We start from the raw sequence: 7,875 nt of genomic DNA, 5'->3' as shown, positions 1-7,875 counted from the left end.
GCTCATAGCTCCCTTCTGTCTGTGTCACCCTGCAGGGGGAGGGACAGGCTCATAGCTCTCTTCTGTCTGTGTCACCCTGCAGGGGGAGGGACAGGCTCATAGCTCCAGACTGATCTCTTATCACCCCATGTCCGGTATAACGTTACCTTACAGCCACATGATGAGAAGATACTTTTATATAACACAGGCATCACACACAGTGCAGCAATGGGCAATTTATTTTCTTCAATGATAGACAGCCTGGGCAAATTAACACTGTACATGTGATACCGTCCAGCTATGTGTAAACCGCAGCCGTACACAGCGGCCCTGTCAGTATACGCCTTCCTGGCACCATCACTTCATAACCCACATTGTAGTGCGACAATAAAACTAAGCGAGCAGACCGTGCGGAAATCGCCCACTTCCCGCTGACAGTGATTACACATCATCCCCACACTGAGAACAGAACGCAAAAGATAAATATAGGCCTATATATAAAAAGTGTTTCACGCCGGCAGTGCAAGTCCGTACACGCTGGTAGTGTCCATGTAATGCCGTATGGAGAAAGTGACAGGGTTTCAGGGATCACGGGGGGGGGGGATTTCAGGGATCACGGGGGAGGGTACGGGGGGGCGGGGAAGAGACTTCAAAAGCGTCATCGCTAGACAGTCCTCACCAGCGCAAAGCTCATTATAGGCTGAGGCGCGAGGGGCGGGGCTTAGAAGCATCACAGCAGACCTGTCATCATGAAGCACTGGCCACTCACAGGTAAGAGGTGAGTGTTAAGTGATCTCCACACAGAACCGCGTCAAGAGACGCTTCACAGAGGGCCCCGGGCAGGAAAAGACATCACCTCTATATCCGCAACTGCAGTCCAGCTTCTTCCGTGTGACAGCCAATATACACATACACTCCTGTGTATACATATATATATATATATATACCTGTGTGTGTATATAGGTAAGTATATCTCATGTATTTATAAATACACCTCTGTACACACACAATTATAATTACATACATATACACACACACACACACACACAGAATCATGTATACGCTGTGCGGATCACTTCTGTGCGTACGGTAATCTCAGGTGGCAGGGTGTAATAAATATGGCTTTGGCACAGTGGGGATCCGCGTCGGCTGGGAGGCGCCTTACGCCCCGGGCGGGTGACCGTGATCTCCTGTAGTGTTGTGATCCTCATATAGCAGCTGGTTTTACAATTTTCTCAAGAGTCAAAAAAAAAATTCATTAAAAAAACAAAACAAAAAATAATAAAAAACAAAAAAACCTAATAAAAACAAAAACACAAAATGTTCAGAATAAATCACATCCTGTAACAACCTTCAGAATTCTTCTACTCTGCTCTGCAGTAACCGATCTTCCTTGTCCTTCATGTGTCCACGTTCTCGTCCTCTCTCGACATTCTAGTTTCCTCTGTCCTCACCGCGCTCGTCCCCCCTCTTCATACTTGCGTTTCCCTGTCGCACAGGTCTGGGGCGGAGTTCTGCCGACGCATTCTCGGCGGGGCGGTGTAGGGGTGATACTTGTAGGGTCTTTCCTGCGGGGAAGACTGGTGATGCTTTTGCTGACCATCGCCCTCTCTGCCTTGAGATCTTCTCCTGGGCTCCTGCCCTTCGTCCCTGTTATGGCGGCTCTGTCGATGATTGGGTCTCCGGCCCCTGTTAGATCCCCCATCCAGCGAGTTCCTCCTCTGCCTGGGATGGTCACTCTCTGCCTGTTGCCTTTGAGGACGGCTGTCCCGTTTATTGCCCTCTTCCTCCCCGCCCCTTCTTTCCACTGTCCAGGGACATGACACTTCTTCTACCACATAAGTAGCCCCCGGGGCCCAGGAGAAGCGATGCTGTGGATTGCTCTTGAACGGGAAGCGGAGCTTGCAGTCCAGCGGTGGGATGAACTTTCCTGTGCCGGGGGGCCGCCGGAGGCAGCGGGTTATTTGCTGTTGCTGCAGATTCTGGATCTTGGTCTGTTCCTGCTTCAGCCAACGCATCCTGCCCCGCCGGAAGGTCGAGTCGTCCTCCATGAGCTGCGTCACGCGCTGTTCCTTCGGGGAATGGTCAGGAGAACCTTCATCCTGGTCGGCATTCAAGGGCTCATTATCACTCAAACACCAGGAGAAAGACTGCTCATCGGAATAATCATCAGCCGCATCATCCTGGGGAGAGAAGGAGGAGCACACGTTACAGCGCAACAGGGAAATCGCTTGGCGTGTGGGTAGTTGCAGCCTGCATCGGTCTCGTCAGTACCAGGCAGATTGCTCTAATCAGCACAGGGTGGGGCCCCTCAGAAGCAGTCGGTCATTCGCGCGTCAAACGATATATTGGTGGTGTATATACCTGATGAGTCGGTATGCAGTCGGGAAGCCGGCGGGCCTAATCCCGACAGCCGGCTTTCCCGACTGTCATATCCTGGCAAGTGTCTAAAGACAGGCGTCGATATGCCGACGCCTGTCATTAGACATATGCCGGGAGACCAGCGCCTGGCATCCCGATCGCAGGGACGCCGAGCGTGGATGGCAGGGGGGGGGGGAAGGTTAGGTTTAGGGTTCCCGGGGGGGACTTAGGGTTAGGCACCCCCACTGGAGGTTAGGGTTAGGCTAGGGGAAGGGGGAGGTTAGGGTTAGGCTAGGGGAAGGGGGAGGTTAGGGTTAGGCTAGGGGAAGGGGGAGGTTAGGGTTAGGCACCCACCTGGGGGACTTAGGGTTAGGCACCCACCTGGGGGACTTAGGGTTAGGCACCCACCTGGGAGACTTAGGGTTAGGCACCCACCTGAGGGACTTAGGGTTAGGCACCCACCTGAGGGACTTAGGGTTAGGTGGCAGGGAAGGGGGGGTTAGGTTTAGGCACTGGGGGAAAGGTTAGGGTTAGGCACCCCTAAGGGAGGGTTAGGGGAGGGAATTAGGTTAGCGATACTTACCGTAGGGACGATCGGGATTTTACACCCATGTTGCGCAGCTGCTGTCGGGATTCCAACCGCCAATCATACCGATTCTGATGAGTCTGTGGACTACGTAGTTCACAGACATATCTGATCGGCCCTGCCGCACAGCCCATGGCGATATATCTAGCAGACATATGGTTTCATCTGGCCGACGGTACGTCAGCCATTGAACAGGACGTCACAAGTGGGGGAGCATATTTAAATGGCCCCGCTAGCCACACACCTTGGCCAAACAATCGGTAAGTGTGTATGCACTTACCGATTGTTAGATACCCGTCTGCCAGGTGTGTAACCAACTTAACCGTGAGACTTTCAGGGCAAAGCTTCCTGGGTAAAACAATAAAACAACTGCTGGGTACTGACATTTAGTAACATGAAAAGCACAACGCAGAAATAAAATAAATGTGACCCCCCCCCTCTGGTAGTGTCGCAGGACCTCCTACGTCATATACCCACCTGTGTCACCGGCATAACACGCTCCATCTTCATCATCCTGTCCCTTAGGGCTCGGATCTCCTCGTCCTTCATGTTGTTCTGTAGCTTCACCTCCTGCAGTACGTCCGTCAGCTTGTCTATGTGCGCCTTCAAATCCTGCACTCCGCCTTTACTCCCATCGTCATCCTCTCCGATGCCGACCGTGTCCCACACGTCGCGAGCCACGGCTTTCCACCACTCCTTCTCGTTGCCATCACCGCTTGCCGTAGGTCCGGCACAGCTCCTTCATCTTGATGACCGACAAGGTCTCGATCTCCTGGCGGCTGTGCTTGAAGTCGTTCAGCGCGACTTCGTAGCAGATCTCTTTCACCGCCTGCATTTTCAAATCCGCCAGCGTCAGCCACCGGGGGTCCTTAGCCAGCCGCCGGCGCTGGGGGATCTGGTACACCCGGATGGGCTCCCGCTTCTTACCGCTGCTGGGGAGCCCGCAACGCCTGACAATGCTCTGCAACCCGGCCCGGCGGGACCTTCTCCCGCAGCGAGGAAATGAGGCGCCAGCTTTCCTCGCAGGATCGTTTGTCGGAATCGTCTCCGCTGTCCGAGTCGCCATACTGCGGGGAGAGAAAGAGGGGAGGAGACTCAGTGGCCGAAACACATCTGTACCGTATGTAGCGGGGAGCAGGATGGCGGCTTACCAGTCTCTGCTGTTCCAGCGCGAGGTCGGCTTCTTCCTTTTCCCGCTTATACTGAAACTCCAGGTCCTGTAGTCTGGGCAGGTGAAACATGAACAATCCATCAGACTGAGCAGCACCAACTACTAGCCTACACAGTGATCATACACGACCGGCAGATATATAGTCGTTACAGCGGCCGTGGACTTACCGCTTCTCCATCTCCAGCTTGATATCGATCCCCTGCTTCTCCAGCAGTTCCCTCTGCGCGAAATTCCAGTCCACGGGCTCCGGCTGGTTCTCAGCCGCTGCTGTGCTCTTCTCCCTCTCCAGACGCGCCTGCTCGGGGTGATTAAACCGGAAAACGTGGTTCTTTCCCATAACAATTCTGGTACCTGCGGAGAGAGCCAGACGGAGACCCATTACGGTTACCCTGCAAGGGGGAGGTGTAGCCATTTTCTGTGCGACCCCACCCCCTGGGCTGGGGGACGAGCTGAAAACTCCCCGTCACTAACCTGATTTTAAAACCAAGGGGTGGGTGACTTGCTTCCCGTTGACGTACGTTTCTGCCCCCCTCGCAAGGCTCCAAGGTGACAATCACTGCAGAGAAAAAGCAGGAGAGCGTTAGCGAGCACAAGGAAACCAAGGCCCCGAGCGTAGATCTCATGCGCAATCCGCACCTTCTCCGTTAGCGTTGGTGTTGCAGTGAAATAAACAGTGCTGCTCCTTGATGAACTGTCCCGTAAGCTTTATGTCAACATCCACCTGACCAACCCTGTAAGAAAACACAACTCAATGAGCCGAGGGAGCGTTGAGACAAGCAGGGAAAAATGACAGATACGTGAGCGTTGGACAAGAGACAGGAGGGCGGAAGAGAAGCGGGAGAGACAGAAAGCAGAGGAGGCCTCACAGCGAGTGACACAATCAGCATAGAGAGCTAGACCTAATTACTGCTGGACTCGGGCCGGAGGCACAGACGACCTAGCCCTCATCACTGAGAGATGAGGCTTGGACAGAACCGTCAGTTCAGTCCTGATGAGTGTCCATGGTACTCACCTAAACAAACAAAAACCTAAAACTATACTATTAAACACCTCAGTCCAATGAATCTATCCCTCATAGGCACAAATAGCGCTTAATGGAAAGCCAGAGGGATCATGAGAGAAAGAGAGGCAGAGACATGAGGAAGGCGAGGTCAGAGCGAGAGAGAAAGGACATGAGGGTGGTGGACTGACAATGAGAGGTGAGAAGGTCAATATTAGAAAGATGAAGGGTCCAAAGTCAGACAACGTAAGAGAAAAAGGAGGCCAAGGGAAGAGAAAGGGACATAGGAGGAGGCCGAGATCAGAGCGAGAGAGAAAGACTTGAGGGGGTCAAAATCATTGAGAGAGAAAGGAGAGGAGGCAGAGATCAGGGAGAAAGACCCGAGAGGAGGCCGAGATCAGGGCGAAAGAGAAAGACCCGAGAGGAGGCCGAGATCAGGGGCGAAAGAGAAAGACCCGAGAGGATGCCAAGATCAGAGCGAGAGAGAAAGACCTGAGAGGAGGCCGAGATAAGGGGTGAGTGAGAAAGAGCCGACAGGAGGCAGAGATCAGGGAGAAAGACCCGAGATCAGGGCGAGTGAGAAACAGCCGACAGGAGGCAGAGATCAGAGCAAGAGAGAAAGACATGAGGGTGTGGTCGTCTGACAAAGAGGGAGGAGAGATGAGAAGGTCAATATTAGAAACACATCAGGAGGGAGAGAGGGGAGGGGAGGGGGAGGCAGGGAGGGGGAGAGAGGGAGTGGGGAAGGGAGGGAGGGGAGGGGGAGAGAGGGAGGGGGAGAGAGGGAGGGGGAGAGAGGGGAGGGGGAGAGAGGGAGGGGGGGAGAGGGAGGGGAGAGAGTGGAGGGGGAGGGGGAGAGAGGGACGGGGAGAGAGGGGAGGGGGGGAGAGAGGGAGGGGGAGAGAGGGAGGGGGAGGCAGGGAGGGGAAGGGAGGGGAGGGGGGAGAGAGAGGGAGGGGGAGAGAGGGAGGGGGGAGAGAGGGAGGGAGGGGAGAGAGGGGATGAGGGAGGGGGAGAGAGGGAGGGGGGGAGAGAGGGAGGGGGGAGAGGAGAGGAGGGGGGGAGAGGGAGGAAATGAAGGGTCCAAAGTGAGACTATGTGTAAGAGAAAGGCATGAGGAGGCCAAGGGAAGAGAGAGGGACATAGGAGGAGGCCGAGATCAGAGCGAGAGAGAAAGACTCGAGGAGGTCAAAATCATTGAGAGAAAGCCCCTCCCCAAGAGGAGGCCGAGATCAGGGTAAGAGAGAAAGCCCCGAGAGGAGGCAGAGATTCAGGGAGAAAGACCCGAGATCAGCGCGCGAGAGAGAGAGCCAACAGGAGACCGAGATCAGGGCGAGAGAGAGAAGAGCCGCGAGAGGAGGCTGAGATCAGGGAGAAAGAGAAAGACCCGAGAGGAGGCCGAGATCAGGGAGAGAGAGAGATCTAACAATGAAAGTCATTGGGAAGCCAAATAAAAGGAGAGTGATAAGCCACAGGGAGGTACTGGATGACACCAAGGCAGACAAAGGTTGAGATAAATGAGGTGTAACAGGGACAGTAGTGACATTACCTCGTCACGCCCTCCTTTATGTGATACAGCAGACACTCTGACATCAGGGGATCTTCATTCAGGTGACCAGATGAGGGATCTGTACACAACACAGTGTTTATGAATCAGTTACGTACAGGCATTACGAGACTAATTATTCCTGTATACATAATATAAACCACCGATATACATCACAGATAAACAAAGAGCAATACACACACAGGTATCGGCAGTGTACACCTTATGTCAGGGATTCCCAACCACAGTCCTCAAGGCACTCTAACAGTCCAGGTTTTAAGGATAACCATAGTTGAGCACAGGTGACTTACTTAGTACCTTAGTTATTTTGATTTAACCATCTGTGCTTAAGCATGGATATCACTAAAACCAGGACTGTTAGTGAACCTTGAGGACAGAGGTTGTGAATCACTGCCTTATGTACTAAGTACTCTCACCTTTTTTGGGGAAAAGACCCCCACTGTTCCCCCCGTCTTCTCTTACAGCAACACCCATTTCTGCCAACAGCGATTCCCTATACAATGGAGATTCATGATCAGCCTGATCCGTTCTGGCCTCCCACCAGTAATCACTACGCAGCTTTCCCCTGGCCTCTACCTACCTCTCCATCCTGATGGTCTCCGTCTTCCGCAGTTTCTCCTCCAGGTCTCGTTAAGCTCTGCAATGATCTTCTCTGTCTCTGAAGTCTCTCCATGGCCTCTTCTGTGCAGATCTCAGCCTCATCTACAGCCTCGGGAAGGGCTCTGACTGGCCATTGGTGATGGGAGGGGACAGAGGAGGGGGGGATCCTGGCTCAGTTGGCGGGGAGACTGGTACAGAAGATGGTGGCAGGGAATTGGGCACTGATACGCCATCATCTAAAGCCAGGTCTGTAAGATAGACAGGTAAAAACTGATGGAAGGAACGCAATAGATGGAATGACCGTGTTGGGTAAAATATCCCAACGGCTGAGTAGCCGCCGGGTGAAATACCAACGCCAGAATCCTGATGGCAAGAGATCCTGACAGGGGGCAGGTAAGTACACTAACCCTACCCCTCTCCTCCCCCATAACCCTCAACCCCCCCTACCCGCACCCTAATCTTAACCTCCCCCCCCGGATGTGCCTAACCCTAACCCCCAACCCACCCGCAGGTGCCTAAACCTAACCCCCATCCCCTGCGGCTAAAAGCTAAGACAGGCTGGCCTCCTCTCAGGTCTCTCTCTTTCTAACTTTGAAGCTGTCTGTCGAGAT

At 53.7% G+C, this 7,875-nt stretch overlaps 1 pseudogene across 1 annotated transcript; it reads right to left on the bottom strand.

Moving 5' to 3' along the window:
- Positions 1–206: 206 nt before the first annotated feature.
- On the bottom strand, positions 207–7,643 carry LOC148431280 (kinesin-like protein KIF1C; annotated as a pseudogene). Its single transcript, XR_015877224.1, has 9 exons — positions 7,245–7,643; positions 7,081–7,157; positions 6,647–6,725; positions 4,734–4,828; positions 4,569–4,653; positions 4,265–4,448; positions 4,078–4,150; positions 3,404–3,993; positions 207–2,162 (listed from the first exon to the last, which is right to left on the bottom strand). The product of XR_015877224.1 is annotated as a kinesin-like protein KIF1C (transcript).
- Between the last annotated feature and the right edge of the window lie 232 nt (positions 7,644–7,875).

This window comes from Taudactylus pleione, unplaced genomic scaffold (assembly GCF_031769625.1).
Source record: "Taudactylus pleione unplaced genomic scaffold, aTauple2 ptg002530l, whole genome shotgun sequence".
Classification (NCBI taxonomy): Eukaryota; Metazoa; Chordata; class Amphibia; order Anura; family Myobatrachidae; genus Taudactylus; species Taudactylus pleione.
This window is presented reverse-complemented; position numbering and strand designations above follow the sequence as displayed.